The sequence below is a fragment of the Tiliqua scincoides genome, chromosome 1 (assembly GCF_035046505.1).
Source record: "Tiliqua scincoides isolate rTilSci1 chromosome 1, rTilSci1.hap2, whole genome shotgun sequence".
Taxonomy (NCBI): Eukaryota; Metazoa; Chordata; class Lepidosauria; order Squamata; family Scincidae; genus Tiliqua; species Tiliqua scincoides.
The window spans coordinates 43,901,057-43,918,078 of NC_089821.1; positions in this window are offsets into that span (position 1 = coordinate 43,901,057).

Below are 17,022 nucleotides of genomic sequence, written 5' to 3' on the forward strand. Positions count from 1 at the left end.
ACAGTGTGGTGAAATAGCCAGGAAATCTCTCTCTCTTCAAGTGTTCTTTTCAAAAGAAGATAGAGTTTATTAAAGAACAAGTAAATGGCATGTTTACTTTCAGTTACTTTCCTTAGGAAATCAGTTAAAGAGTATTTAAATGCTTGCATGTGAAAGAAATACTTGTTATTTGTGAATTAACTGGAAAGAGAAAGGAGGGAGCGAATGAGTTTGTGTTTAACTGGGTTTCCTCCCCAGTCAGCTAGTGGAAGAGACCCACAAAATGCACAACAGGTGCCCACCTTGACAAATGCCAAGATGAAGAAAAACACTCAGCGTGGACACTCTACTGGGGAAAGAGAGGACCCAAAATGGAGGAGGCTTCTATGGAGAAAAAAGCCTCAAAACATGCAACATGGACACTTCTGAAGGGTTTGGAAGTGACCAAATTCTGCTTCCAGAGCAGGGACAGTTATAGGACTTTGCACAATGGATACAAACATCCCAATCCTAACTAAATTCCCACCTGGCAATGCAGCTACACCAGCATGGGCTCAGCTGCAACTCATGGGGGAATTTTGGCTCCTGGAGGTCTTCTCATGGCCAAGGGACATTTGTCCCCTTGCTCCAGGGTAAGCCCCAGAAGCCACTGTGGGTGTACTTGAACCTGTACCAGCAATATCGACGGCACAAGTCCAAATTGATCTGTGTCCTTGGCACTGGCGTTCTTGAAGGGGGTGGGGAACATTAAGTTTCTTCAAGTGCCTGGCTGTTGGTGTAAAGTGGCCCCTCTTCCTCACCTTCTGAGCCAGTCACTACTGCAAAAGTTTTTGCTTTTGAATTCACAACTGGCTCTGAAGGTGAGGAGGAGGTGGCCGCTTTACACCAGCAGCCAGGTGCCTGAAGAAACTTAGTGTTTTGCCCCTCTTCCAGGAACACCAGTGGTCAATGAATCAGACCCGGGCAGGGGGATAGGATATGGTGAGCACCCACCCCCTTCCAGACCCGATCTGCCCCCCTCAGCTCCATTGCTGCCTTCCCCTACCTTGTTCCACCTCTCTCCACCCTCCCCCATCCCTGCACTGCTTACCTGCTCTGTCGGGCATCATTGCAAGTGCTGACAGTGGACTCCTAAAATATATATAAAATATCCTAAAACTGAGACAGTACCTCTCACCAATTGGGGCATAGAAAGCAGGTGTGCCTAATATTGTGACAAATTTAATACTAGTTTGGTCTTAATGTGGAGGGCAACTTTTCAGAGCTAACAGAGTATTACTCAATATTCTTGCTAATGACTAGCATGTAGTTGGTGCTAGATAAATGTGTAGTAAGCATGGTATAAGAATTTCAGTTCAAGTGCAGTATATTCAAAATGATGCTGTATATGTATAATTCCGTACATAAATTCTGTAAGTAAAATATCACCTTGAAGCCTACAAATTGCCCAATCAAAGTTAAGAGATATTTCTTGTTTACTTTGTAGTCTTCTACAAAGTCTAGAAGACTTTGTAGTCTTCTATCGAAGCAAAAATAAGATGTAAATTTAAAAAGAACAACAAAATGGAATAGATCACTATGAAAAATAAAGCATCATGGAAGTGATTCATGTCTAATTGGGCTAATTGTCCCTGACCCAATTTGTGTGCTTTCAGGTGGACCTCCTAATTTCATCCTCTTGTAGGTTGCAATCCTACGTGTACTTTTCTGGGAATAAGCCCCATATTGCAGAGTGGGACATCTGAATAAACATGCATAGGCTTGTGCCATTAGATGCATTATTTTTAGCTCCAAATTGGTCTGTGGGGGGGGGGGGGTTCCTGCCACAAAATGCGTTTTATTAAATGTAACATATTGCACTAAGCTTGCTACAATATAATTTGGAAGAATATGAGTTATTCCGCATCTGGAAAAAAAATTACCATGGAAACTATATCATGTCATTTCTTTTTTAAAACAGAGGAGGAAGGTACTGCAGTATTTGGTCCAGATATCCTATTTCCTGCCCCCAATTAAAGGAAGAAACTTAACACTAAAAGGAGAACAGGGCAATATAAAAGGCCAGAACTTTGGACTCTGCACACCACCCAATGAGACCCTTCCTGCAAACCCCTGCTGAAATGAACTGGAACTGAATTATGAATGACCTAAACACATCTGTCTTGATCGAGGATGGTTTGGGGTTTTCCAAGCCTTTTAGGAAAATTATTGAAAAAAGCTCTGGGTTGTCTTGCTGCCCAATCCTATCCACATTTTCCTGGGAGTAAGCTCCATTGACTCTAATGGGACTTACTTCTGAGTAGACATGCATAGGATTGGGCTGTTAATCTTGTAAAGATTTGCCAGTCTCTCCTTTCCCTTTACCATTGGGTAGGGGGAGGGAAAATAGCAGCCAAGTTGACTGGTTGGCAGCCCAGTCCTAAACAAACTGCCCTGTGAATTTGCAGAGGTCTTCTAAAGGCTGGAGGTCTTCTCAAGGTAAGGGGACATATGTCCCCTTGCCCCAGGGAAAGCCCTAGCTTCCCGGACAGTTCAACCCAGACCTCCCCCAGCTACAGTTCGTTCTCTCTACACATGGATTTGCTATTTGCGAATTTGGGGAGCAGTATTGCCAACCACCTACCTCTCAGTATTCGTGGGATGTTCTCGGCTATCCATGGCCCCCATGCCATCCCTGGCCATCCTGAAGCAATTTGAGAACACCAGCAGAGACCTCTAAGCAAGGCTGCAGAGACCTTCAAAACTGTCTTGCAACTAACATGGAGTGCTTTAAAATGGCCATGGAAGCGTCATAATGCCAGCAGATAGCTCTCCACTGGCATTCTAAAGCTTCCCATGGCCATTTTAAAGCATTCCATGCTAGTTGTGGGACCATTTTGAAGGTCTCCACTGCCTTGCTGGGGAGTCTTGCTGCCTTGCTGAGAGTCTCAGCTGTATTTTGAGGATATCTACTGCTGGCAAGTAAGCTCCTCCTCCAACCCCATTGATCCCATAGGATTAATAATTCCCTATCAGAGGGTTCTGTATCCTTTGGGGTTTCCAAGAAAGTAACCAAGTAGATACCAAGTAACCGCAGATACCAAGAACTGACTGTATATTGCTGGCACAAGTCTGCATTGGTGTGTTGATGGATCAGGCCCAGGAAGGGGGATAGGATACAGCACAGGCCAGTGCTGCCAGTTCTACCACTCCCAGGCCCCTATCGCAACTTCTCCAGGCCCAGAGCATATAATATCAAGGAAAATACTAATTACTCATACATTCTATCTTTATAAGGGCCAATAGAGAGAACAGAATATCAGAAGGTGTTTTGCCATTCAACTGCAAAGCCATCTGGTGCAATGAACCTTATAGAATTCTTTGAAAAGGTCAACAGGCATGTGGATGTGGGAGAACCCATGGACATTATATATCTGGACTTTCAGAAGGCGTTCGACACGGTCCTTCACCAAAGGCTACTGAAAAAACTCCACAGTCAGGGAATTAGAGGACAGGTCCTCTCATGGATTGAGAACTGGTTGGAGGCCAGGAAGCAGAGAGTGGGTGTCAATGGGCAATTTTCACAATGGCGAGAGGTGAAAAGTGATGTGCCCCAAGGATCTGTCCTGGGACCGGTGCTTTTCAACCTCTTCATAAATGAGCTGGAGAAAGGGTTGAGCATTGAGGTTGCTAAGTTTGCAGACGACACCAAACTTTTCCGAGTGGTGAAGACCAGAAGTGATTGTGAGGAGCTCCAGAAGGATCTCTCCAGACTGGCAGAATGGGCAGCAAAATGGCAGATGTGCTTCAATGTCAGTAAGTGTAAAGTCATGCACATTGGGGCAAAAAATCAAAAATTTAGATATAGGCTGATGGGTTCTGAGCTGTCTGTGACAGATCAGGAGAGAGATCTTGGGGTGGTGGTGGACAGGTCGATGAAAGTGTCGACCCAATGTGCGGCGGCAGTGAAGAAGGCCAATTCTATGCTTGGGATCATTAGGAAGGGTATTGAGAACAAAACGGCTAATATTATAATGCCGTTGTACAAATCTATGGTAAGGCCACACCTGGAGTATTGTGTCCAGTTCTGGTCACCGCATCTCAAAAAAGACATAGTGGAAATGGAAAAGGTGCAAAAGAGAGTGACTAAGATGATTATGGGGCTGGGGCACCTTCCTTATGAGGAAAGGCTGCGGCGTTTGGGCCTCTTCAGCCTAGAAAAGAGACGCCTGAGGGGGGACATGATTGAGACATACAAAATTATGCAGGGGATGGACAGAGTGGATAGGGAGATAATCTTTACACTCTCACATAATACCAGAACCAGGGGACATCCACTAAAATTAAGTGTTCGGAGGGTTAGGACAGACAAAAGAAAATATTTCTTTACTCAGCGTGTGGTCGGTCTGTGGAACTCCTTGCCGCAGGATGTGGTGCTGGCGTCTAGCCTAGACTCCTTTAAAAGGGGATTGGACAAGTTTCTGGAGGAAAAACCCATTATGGGGTACAAGCCATGATGTGTATGCGCAACCTCCTGATTTTAGAAATGGGTTAAGTCAGAATGCCAGATGTAGGGAAGGGCACCAGAATGAGGTCTCTTGTTATCTGGTGTGCTCCCTGGGGCATTTGGTGGGCTGCTGTGAGATACAGGAAGCTGGACTAGATGGGCCTATGGCCTGATCCAGTGGGGCTGTTCTTATGTTCTTATGTTCTTAATGCTTTCCCTTAAAAAAAAATGTGCCTTGCATCCTTCCCTCTAATAAGAAACTTGATGGTCCTGTCTTGACTAGTAAGGCAACAAAACAGGATCATCCATAGACAAAATAGGGGTTTCTCCAGGGCATCTCCAGAAAATATTACTTTAACACACCCAGTTTCCAATGTCTGCTTTGCTGAGTCGATTGTATTCATGTCATATTTTTGCCCATGCATTTGTCTGAGAAGCTCTGGATAGGGTGCAGGCTGCAAAAGCACTAGCATGTTCCACCTCTTGCACTTCCAGTTGAGTTTGTTGTTGGGTTCTGCTTTTCTTCTTATGAGCCCTGAGTGCACTTATTCTCCCACTAATGTATGCTTTAAAAGTATCCCCTAACATGGCTCAAGATGGGGCTGAGGGTAAATTAATTTCAAAGAACTCCCTGATCTCATTTTCCATTTGTGTCCTAAAGACCTCATCTTTCAAAAGGGAGACATTTAATTTCTAAATTGGTCTAGAGGGAGAATCTTGTGCCAAAGTCAATACCAATTGTACTGACGCATGATTGGATATATTTAGGGGGCCAATTCTGCATTCCTTAGTCACCTTCCTGAGGACACTAGGCACCAGGCAATACTGGAGTCTACTCACAAAGTGAAATGTGCTGAAGAGGGAAAAACATAGTCTCTTCCTGTGGGATGTCAGCAAGTTCTGGAGTAGCTTCTAGACATTACAGCAGCTCCTCCCTGCCTTGATTCATTCTCTCACTTGGATTTCAATCCTGTTTGAGCTGTTTTCCAATCTAGTAAAAAGGCCAAGGATCTAAATCCATTTGACCCCTTTAATGTAAGTATCTAGTGTTAATAGTTCAATTTGAAAGAAAACTGATGGTTCAATCTGATGTGGGCCTACCTCTGTGCATGTTTCACTGGCAGCAAATGTCTGGCGGCAGTCATAAAAAGCACTCTGGCAGCATATGAACTTGTGTGCTGCAGGAGCACCACTGGAAAGGCTGGAGTCTTCCTGCATCCTCCAGATGATTACTAGCCAAACTGCCAAGGCTGGTAGGATGACAGAGGAGATGGGACGGGACGAGGCAAAGTAGAATGCAGTGGGGGAAGGGTGGATCCGGTCCAGGAAGGGGGCAGGTTCAGCAGTATGTAAACATTTTAATAATAACAACAATAATACCATATATACTTTTTTTGCATGCTGAGATTGCTTGCAGAGATTCCTGCTCTTAGTCCTGCAATGGAGATGTGGCTGGCAGTGGCCTTGCATAGGGCTTTCACCTGTAGTGGCTTCCCAACTGTGGATGGTCCCTATGCTACAGACTTTCTGCCACAATGATAAAACCTATCTCTGAAAACAGGCATTTGCCCTGCCTTGAGTTGTCTGGTTTTAATGGTTTCCCTCTACTATGTTTTTGTATCCTGTTTTTTTTTTTTTTTGATACTGTGGTTTGTTTCTTTATGCTGATTTATTTTATAGATGCCGTAGCATTCTTCTAGTTTATGCCACTTTGGCTATATTACAGAAAAGTGACTGGTCTTGTAAGTAAAGAAATAGGGAATGATGACTGCGTTGCTACAGAAGTGGCTGCTGGAACTTCCATAATTATCCTGATCAGATGTTACACTGTTCACATGAGTCAACCGCTATGTGTGCAGTCTTTAATGGGAAAATACTATCAGCAAGATGGGTTCTTTGTGGAGAATTATGTTTCCCTTAGTATGGAAGTTCAACAATACAGTGGCTTGTTTGTGTTTAAAGTGATCATCTGTTCCCAAGTTTAAGCACTGCAATCCTGAGGTTTTCTCTTCTGTTCAAAAAAGGATGAGTGACTTGGATTCTCTTCTGCCAAGAGATGGGTTAGTGTGAGAGCAGCACTATACAGCCACTGTGTGCCATGTTGAAGCGGGGTGAGTGGTGAAGCATGGCGCCATGCAAGCAATGATATATTAACACTCTGCAGAGAGGGAGCCAATTTTGAGAAGGACATAGGCTGGCAAAATGCTTTTTTGGCTGCTTTTCAATAGACATATGCATGGCTTCTGAATGACAGCTTCAACACAAGGAGAAGCATCTGCTAAGAGTTGTCTGTGTGCATACAGAAGGAAAATGCATTCTATAACACAATTTACTTGATTTATATCAAGTAGTGGTAGGATTAATGTTAACAAGCAGTAGGATTGGCAGCACTGGCACGTGCTTTATCCTATCCCCCTTCCCGGGCCTGATCCATCAACACACCAATGCATCCTATCAAATGGTAGGATATTAATTTGAGCGGCAATTGGTGCAGATCACACACACGTATCCCTGCTTGGCTGAAAATGGTGACGCTGAGAAGACAGGGCTGAAAAAAGAAATTGAATGTATCCAGTACTTCTTTGAAAGTCAAACAAGCTATTAAAAAGCTCACACTGTTGGCAGGAGGGCATCAAAATTTCTTCCAAGAGGCCTTCTGGCTTGCATATCATTCCTAGAAATTAATAAATGAGTACGGTCACATGCAGTGCCAGAGTATTCTTGACACAAAAAACTACCATGGCCATTTGGACAACTTTGAATCATTCAGAAATATTGTTTCTTTTTTGGGGGGGGGGAGCATGTGTTTGTTTAGAAGTGATGGATCAAGTCGAGTGAAGGCATTCATTCAAATGTCAAAGCTTCAGTTCTCCGCAGAGACAAACTGGACAGATTTCAAATCCAACAGATCTGCGCAGCAGCCCAAACATATTTTCTTTTGTACAAAATTTCTGGCCAGCGCAATGAAAGGAAGAAGCACCACAGGAAAAGCAAGCAGCCTCTAAAGCACTAATCAAATACAAAAATTGACAAGGAAATATGAGCAGGGATAGGTTGGCGTTTCTCACAATATCTGCCAAACACAGATAATTTATCATGTTGCATTAGTGGTGAGTTGTCTGAGAACAGAGCAATTCCACATGCCCAGTTTCAAATATGGCTTTCATCAGTACTCTAAAAATTGAGGTGTATAACACAGTGGGAGACCTGGTGCGAGCAGACACAAATCATCGTGCTGAGAGCTAGACGAGATGAGACATAGTTAAATAGTTAAGACCTCTGGCCCAAACTGAGGTCCTCTCATGACTACGTTTTTTCAATCAGAAAAAAGTTAGTGAGCTACAGGAACAGAACTCTTGTATCATGTCCTCTTTGGTGCTCAGTGCAATGGTTTGTGAGTGTTTGCTCAAATTTCCCCATTATAGCTCCTAAGGGTGAAACTAAAGGATGTGCCCCCAACACTTCCCAATCATATTTTGCCTCGCCCAAGAGGTATACCACAAGCAGGTGTCTGTTCCTCCATCCCAGTTAATAGGTCGATGTTAAGGCTGTAACAGGCTTTAAGGCCTGGAGTAACCTGGAACAAAAAGAATAGGTGATTCAGATAGAACTTGTTTGTTTCAAGAGATAGTGGACAGCAAAGGTTTATTCATTTATGTAGTTATCATGTTGGTGTGATGCAGTATGGCTTGCAGGCATCATAACACTAATAGCACAGTTTTATACTGGGCTGGCCCACAGCATGCAGCAGCCCTGGTGCAGCCTCCACTCAAGCTATGGGCCAGTTGGGGACTGGGCAGCGACTGAGAGGTAAGAACAAAATGTTTTACTTACCTACTCCACCATGCCGTGGCTTCCAAAGGACCTATTTCAGTCTTTGCCAGTTCATTGGCTGGCATAAATCCAAATGGGTTCAGGAGGGCAATAAACATATCAGTGCTCCTGCTATCCACCTCCAGTTTGGACACCGTATAAAATGGGACAGGAATACATTTTCAGCAGATTTGCTGACGCTCTTTGTGTCTGATATGAGAAAGGCTACTTGTTACAAAACCTTGAGTGTGAATAGCTGAGTATAACATACACGTACTGCTTGGAAATATGAAATGGGCGTGCAAGTGTTTTGAGCCTCACGTCTCCTCAAAGTACTCACAGTGTCATCCTTCCCCCCTTGCATATCTTGGGCTGTGGATTTGTCACTAGAAGAAAGGGTAGGGCTGCTCAGAGTGGTTTGAACTCAAGAGATGCTGGGGAGCGGAAACTGGACAACTGTTGGTTGGTGTTCCCACCAAGCATCTAAGACCAGGGAAGCACAGCAACCCTGCCTTCCCTCCATGTTCCATAGTGTGGGTTCATCTGGTTGACAATTTGAAGCTGAAAAGGAATTTTTGTCTGTTTGATTGACTTGGTTCTGTTCTTTTTTTGTCTACGCTATATTGTTGGAGTTGAGTAGGTATTTCTGATCAGCAGGTATTACTTTTCTATAGGGCAGTGCTGGTTACGGAATCATTTTGACAAGGAGAACCAATGAACCCCATGAGGCATTCAGCCTCTCAATGCTAGTCAGCACAAGGGGATGAGACCATCTTTGTAGTCCTCCACTGGTGGTGTTTGACTGCTTAGCTTGTGAGGAGGGCAAGCTGTCACCTTACCTGAAAAAGCTAAGCAGGATTGGCTGCTTAGATGGGAGACCAAAAGGCCTCTGGCATATCTTGCAGGAGAGCACGAAGCATGGAGGAGTCAGCTGGCAAAAAATAGATAACGTCTTTGTAGAAACCAGTCTGAAGCTTGGATGCAGCTGCCTGTGAGAGCTTGGAAAGCGCACGAGCCATCAGCTAGGATGACAACTGCCCTTTGAAGGGAAACATCTGGAGAAATGGAGGTTCTGTGAGATATTCTCATGGAATAGTACTTGTAAAAATCTAATTGAAAATAGATTTATGTTCAGCCTGCTGATGTAAACCGTTTGAGTCTATTGAGAAAGGCTACATGTCACAAAGAAGACCTCAGCCAGGAATTAGCAGGGCCACAAACCCATCAGCCCCCACTAAGCCCAGCTGGCTTCTATCTACTTTCTCTTCTCTTCACACCAGGAGCTCTTAGATCATACAACAGTCAATTTTATTACGCCCAAAGCAGTCCTACTCCCAGCCTGAGTCCGCACTTGGCTTTACAGAGGGAGCAAGGAACAAACTTAACAGGACATCCGGGATAGGTCAGAACTGAGCCACTGGATTCAGATACAACCGATTCCCCTCTAGATTGCCCAATAAACAACACAGCTGTAAATAGATAGAATTTATTTTAGGATAAGTTACACAGCAAAAGGACAGGCACTTCATGAGTCATAAATTTAAAGGACAACTCTTATATCAAACTTGGACCTAGCAGCCAATCAGCAGACCAGCCAAACTCTCTAGAGTGACTATGTGATCTCCAGCTTCTTACTCATGGTGACACTTCCCTCCCCAGCCTGAAACACATAGCTGGAAAGAGTTTGCAATCAAGGTGTCCTTGGGCCAATTAACCACTCTCTGGGAAACTTGTTACCTGCAGGGATGGGCTGGCCACTCCCACTAGCTCTCAAAAGCAAGGTCCTCTGTGGTAGGCCATAATTAAAACTTTCTCATTCTCCAGGCTGCTTCCAGCTAACAACCAACATGACTTCAGGCAGAGGCCTACAGTTTGCTTTTACCCACTTAGCCTTTCTGTCACACGGTATATAAATATAGCAATAAATAAATATAGGGGAGCCCTCATGTCTGCAGTTTCCATATCTGTGGATTCTGTTATCCATGGATCGGGTCCACAGGACCACCCACGCGCACCCCCTCTGGAAGTGTGTAGCCCTCTGAGCCCAGCAGAGGGCACGGTCATCTGTCCGCAACCTCTGCTGGGCTCATACTGAGCTTGGCAGCTCAGAACACATAACTTCTGGTTTTACAGAAAAACCGGAAGTGACATTTTTAATGCATTTTAAGGCATTTGAGAAGCTCTGGAGGGAAGCTTCTCCAATCCCCCAACTGCCTTATATGACATTAAAAACCTCACTTCGGGTTTCACTGTGAAACCGGAAGTCACATGTTCTGAGCTGCCAAGCTCAGTCTGAACCCAGCAGAGGCTGCAGGTAGATGTCTGCAGCCTCTGCCGGGTTCAGAGGGCCCACTGGCAGTGAGGGGATCAGAGCTACCCTGGCCTCTGGAGGGTGGGTGGGCAGGTGTTTGCACATATCCACGGTTTCAGGTAACTGCAGGGGGTTCCAGAACAGAACCGCGGTGGATACGGGGGTCTGCCTATGTCACACATTGCTTGTAGTTGACATTACCAAAAATGAGTAAATAGGGAGATCCTTCTTATCTAGAGAAATCGAAAATCAATATTAGTGGCAATATTAAAAAATACAAATGCAAGTTTCTTTAGCAACCCGTGGAAATAGTTTTGAAAACTTTAGAGAAATCAATAATTGCAAAGCAAGACTTTCTACTTAAATAACCTCAGTCATCTCAAGTTAAATCAACCCCAGCTTGGCAGTGAACCCAAAAGAACCCCAGTGAGAGGTTGTTTAAAATAATTAGAAAATCTGTTTTTCCTTCATTCAAAATCAAATGTGTTTAAAATGAAATTGTGGTAGGGAAAAATACTTGATAATTATGTTCCATCTTAAGCAACTGGAACAATATTGATTTAAATCAAGAACAAACATTTCATAGCCAACTTCATGCCCGGGGAGTAGACTCTATATAGAGTTAACTCAAACTAAGTGAAAATAATAAAGCATTTGCATAATTGTATTCTGGAGATTGTTTTTGCTCAGTCTGCGGAAGTCTCCTGAAAGACAAGGAAGCAAAGCTCACTGAACCACTATTCCCAGTTTCACTCCCTTTATCTGCAACAAATTATATTAATACAAGTGATAAGCACTAGAATTATTGTCTGATGTGCATTAGTATTAATTATGCTTGTAGCCATCTTTTCCTTATCAGACACGATAATACCACCAAAAGCTAATACATGAAACTGTTTCCACTGGTTCACTGTGGATTTGTTTCAAATGCTGCCATAGTGGAATGTAAATGCAGAGGAATATAATGGAAATGAAAGTTTCAGTAGTCCCAAGCTGGAAGGATAATGGTTTGCTTTATTGTCTTTATTTTAGTGCATGACACAATCTCAGTTTTTTTCCCCCCTGCATTTTTCCTCAGTGGTAAACTTTGGAAGAGCAGAGAAATGGAACACATACCAGAATTATTAACTGAAGTCGCAACTGAAGCCACAGCTACAAGTTATAAATTGCATCTAAGTATGTGTGTGTGGGTCTATGTCTGAACACACAAATGTTGCCAGCAGATAGAGTTTTTCCTCCCATCCAGATTACTGAAATGGCTAAACATCTTAACTGAATTTGGGCACAATCCTAACCAGGTCTCCTCAGAAGTAAGTCCTATTTAGTTCAATGGGGCGTACGCTCAGGCAAGTGTGGTTAGGATTGCAGCCTTTGTTTATTATATAAATGATCTTCATTTTGGCTCCAAGCCTGTCGTGAATCTTAGCCTTTAACCCTGTATGGTTATGGTACTGGACTTGACTTGTTTTTGTTGGCAACCTTCAGTCTCGAAAGACTATGGTATCACGCTCTGAAAGGTGGTTCTGGAACAGCATCTAGTGTGGCTGAAAAGGCCAATTCGGGAGTGACAATCCCTTCCACACTGGGAGCAAGTGCAGTTTGTCCCTGGTCTGTCTCCCTGGCTATGGGCCTTCCTTCTTTGCCTCTTAGCCTCAGACTGTTGGCCAAGTGTCTCTTCAAACTGGGAAAGGCCATGCTGCACAGCCTGCCTCCAAGCGGGCTGCTCAGAGGCCAGGGTTTCCCACTTGTTGAGGTCCACTCCTAAGGCCTTCAGATCCCTCTTGCAGATGTCCTTGTATCACAGCTGTGGTCTACCTGTAGGGCGCTTTCCTTGCACGAGTTCTCCATAGAGGAGATCCTTTGGGATCCGGCCATCATCCACTCTCACGACATGACCGAGCCAATGCAGGCGTCTCTGTTTCAGCAGTGCATACATGCTAGGGATTCCAGCACGTTCCAGGACTGTGTTGTTTGGAACTTTGTCCTGCCAGGTGATACCGAGAATGCATCAGAGGCAGCGCATGTGGAAAGCGTTCAGTTTGCTCTCCTGTTGTAAGCGAAGAGTCCATGACTCGCTGCAGTACAGAAGTGTACTCAGGACACAAGCTCTGTAGACCTGGATCTTGCTTTTGAACACAGGAAATAACTACATGTGGAAATGCTACGAGTTTCCTGCACTCCGATGTGCTTGTCTAGGAATTCTAGCCTCTACAATTCACATGTTTGTGAATGGCCTATGTGAATGGCCTATGCTTAGCCGTTCACTGATCTTGTGCCTGTTATATTGCATTAATGAGCTGAATATGAGCAGGGAAATGAATGATTCCAGTGCAAGAAATCCCACATTCCACTATCCTTTGTTTCTTGTATCTTCTGCTAGATGCACACTTAAAGCATCAGAAAATCTTTTGCAGACATACTCTGTTGTTTACCTTTCCCACCTTGGGAAACCTGTTATTATGGCCACCTGCTGCAATAATAAAAGATAGTGGTTGTAGTACCAGTGAAGTGTCATTTTAGAAGATATGTCAATTCAGTATAGCCAATAAAGTATCCAGGTCAGGTCACTTTCTCCCATTACATTTGTGGATTATTGCCAGAATATACACTCTGGAATCTCTGTGACATCACTGTGGCCAATAGTGTCAGATCCATCGGCATTGATGTACACTGAACTTTCTGAAACTAGATTTACTGTACAATGGACCTAGAAGCTGGCTAGACACAATGTACAAACACTTGCTTACTTGCCTGGAGATCTCACTCACGGCACAATCCTAACCAGGTCTACTCAGAAGTAAGTCCTATTTTGTTCAATGGGGTTTACTCTCAGGAAAGTGTGGTTAGGATTGATTGTACTGCCACTGCAAAGCTCCCAAACTACTGGGATAGAGAAAAGCAGAAAAATGTGCTGGGTGGGGATGACCCATTCTCAGTCATGCTGGCTTTACTTGAGTTTATGCACCCCAAGGGAACTGCTACGTCTCTGAGCTAAGCCATCATTAACACCCTCCAGCTGCTTATGCTTCAAGCACTTTCATTTCCTTCCCCATATAGTAGACTCTTGTGAATTTCACCACCTCTGTAGATGTGGTTTCAGGAACTGGATTTGCTTCTTCTGTTTACTGATAACTTTGCATCACAAACAGTGCGATCCCTCCACTGCAGTGTTTCACCAGCTGTTCGAGAAGCAATGGTTTAGCTGGGCAGCAGCATTCCTGTTTTCTTTTTCCTTCTCCAAATGGCCAAGTTTTGCTGAAATGCCAGATTATTAAAATCATGATGTAGGAAAGAGTCTGAAAATGATATAAAAGTTGCCACATTGTCTATAATTCTATTCCTTCTATACAACCTGCTGATGTAGTTTGTGCATTTTATAGTACAGCATTTTATAGATGCTTTTTAGTATTTTGCAATTTGTTTATTTTTTATTTTTGTAAGTCACTTGAGATGCTTTTAAAAAGAAATGTGGGATAATAATAATAATGATTAATAATAAATGTTTTGTTTGTTTCAACATTTATGTACTGCCTTTCTTTTTAAAAAACAAAAACCAAAACCAAACTAGTTTTGCAATATAAAGAAAAATTACATTCCAAAGTCATGTACTTGTTTAATCTATGTATGCCATGCATGGCTCAGGATGTGGGGCAATTCACATAGTCATATGAACTCAGAGAACCACTATAAATCACCATTTTTTTAGCACATTGACAAGTGAACATACTGCAACTTTGTCATAAAAATATTTGAAATGTCAGGGTGGGTAGGTCTGAGGATACCCACTGATGGGTTTTTACTTATTTTTTTTACCTTTACTTACTTCTCCTGGGTCATCTTTTCACCCCCTGCCCACCACTGTATGTAGTACTATCTCCAGCAGTGCAACTGCATAGGGGAAACTGGTGGAGGATAGAATTGGGCCATGAAACATATAAAACTGTGCATGGGATGGATAGAGAGGATAGAAGGAAGTTCTTTTCCCTTTAGCACAGTACCAGAACTTACAGTCCAATCCAAACGTACTCCCCACCCAGCGATGCAGCAGCACCAATGCGGTGCCTCATGTGTTCCATGGAGTTTTGACCTCTGAAGGCCTCCTCAGGAGAAGCCCCTTCCATCCTGCCAGGTCTACTTGGACCTGCACCAGCAATATCTCTGACTCAAGTCTGTATGGACTGGAGTCAGGGGATTGAGGCAGGGAAGGGGGTTCAGATTTGGTGAACACCACTGAACTTGCCCCCTTCCTGGAGCTGATCTTCCCTCCTTCCTGCCTCCATCATCACCCTGTTCTGCCTTTGGCCTGATCCAGCAGGGTTCTTATATTCTTATGTGCTTATTTTTAAGGCTGTTGCTTTCACGCCCTGCTTGTGGGGTTCTTCTCAAGGGCATCTGGTAGGCCATTGTGCTGGACTGGATGGATCTTTGACCTGATCCAACAACGTTCTTCTTATGCTGCTGTGTGGTTAATTCAGAACTACTTCAGATAAATTCCATTTATTGTATGGAGAAAACACTGTGCTTCATGTATGCCTTCCACATTCCACATTCTGGCTGTCACATTTCCAATTGTTTTACGGATTAGTATCACAGCAAGGATTAAACAATTATTACTTGGTCTTTGTACTCAAGGCAGTTGAGTCTCATTCCAGAAAGCAAACAATTTTACACAAAGGAGAAGGAACCTGATTTATTTCTACACTCTCTACAGTATCTGCATTTTACTGCTATCAGAGCAGAACTTTGCAGAGGTTGTGGGACATGAAATAACATCAACATTCAGCAAATGGGGCCTATCTGAGACTCATGAAACTCGGCAATCAATTTAGTGAAGGGAAAGTCATCTTAAACCCTGACAGGAATGGATTGCTGAATCATATAGAAATAGGAGAAGAGTCTTCAGCTTGTATCTCATGATACCTTGGAGCCAAACAAACTAAGTTATTGGGTAGGGATGATATTTAGAATGCAATCTGCAATCTCACAGGGGGGATTTTCTGTTTTCTTGTCTCCTTGGATTATGTGTCAGTGTCCAGGCAGCACTCAGATTTCTTGGATTCTATGCTGCTAATGATATAAAGGGACTCTTTTCAAAATCACTTTTTCAGTTTGCATTTTCCTAAATGATGAACAATCCAAGCCTAAACATTTGTGCCGGTTCACAGTAGTTAACATTTTTCACCGGGATTCATTTTCCAGTACCTAGACTACTTATTAATGGGTAGAACAATGGACAGAAAGATAGTTACTAGATGGGGGTGGTTGATGTGATGGACAATTGTGCTCCACAGTACTACAAAAATAAAGAGCTAAAAATACTTTGAGGTGTGTATGAGGGTTTGGAAACTGGAACTGGATTGCTACAAAGCCTACAGTTTTTCTACAGTCAACATGTGCTCTGGATACCTGTATTCAGAGTTTATGAAAAGGTCAATCTTCAGCAATGAGCTACTCACAGAACATAGACACAGGTGCTAGAAATGCTTATTAGAATCTGTGTGTGTATGCATGCAAGTGGAAAGCCTATGCATACATATGTATGATGATTAGTAACAGAGCTTCTCATTAGCTTCACTATAGCTTCCCATTACATATTGGTATAGAAGTGAAAAAAAGTGAAAAAGAACCTATAACTAGCCATGTACAACGTGCAATGAGAATTCCAGTCCTCTTCTTTTTTTCACTCCTGATCAGTAGACTTGCATGGAACTCTCATAGCTGGTCTTAATTTTTATGTATTTATTCATTCATGAAATCAAGTATCTATAGTCTACCTTTCTCTGTTTTACTCAGATTCAAGGCAGTTTACCTAGGCAGGCTATTCATAAACCACCATTTTTTTCAAATAGGGTTTTTAAAAGTATTGTTCTGTGAGAAAAACTCGCAGAACCCTCGCGTTCCCCAAATGCATCTGTCCAAGTGCAGCCATTGTCTTGGCTGTGCTCTGCATTTTCCAAGCTTTCACAGCAGCTGCAGTTCCCCCTTGGTAAGTTCTCAGCATTTTATCTGTCTTAGCAGACTCCTCTGCATTCCACATATCCCACACTCTCTCAGATTGCCTTCACAAGGTCTGTCAGCAGCTTTCCTGTCTCCCTTCCAAGACAAGAACCCAGAGAGATCCTGCTGAGCTTATTCAGTCAGAGCACTGGCTCAACCTCAAGACCACACTGTGTCCATTCTTTTAATACTTTATCAATTACACAGGTCAACACACATTTTGCTTCCTTAAACGTTACACCAATTCCTGGGTATATTTGGGGTGCTGATTCCAAAAATGGCATCTGTTTTGCCCTATCATGCCTAGTTTTGGAGACACGGCATAGCCTCTTTAGTGAATGGTTCAAGCAGCTTCCTCATGAGGAAGCCTACATCATGGCTTCCTCATGAGGAAGCTGCTTGAACCATTCACTAATGAGGCTATACTATATCTCCC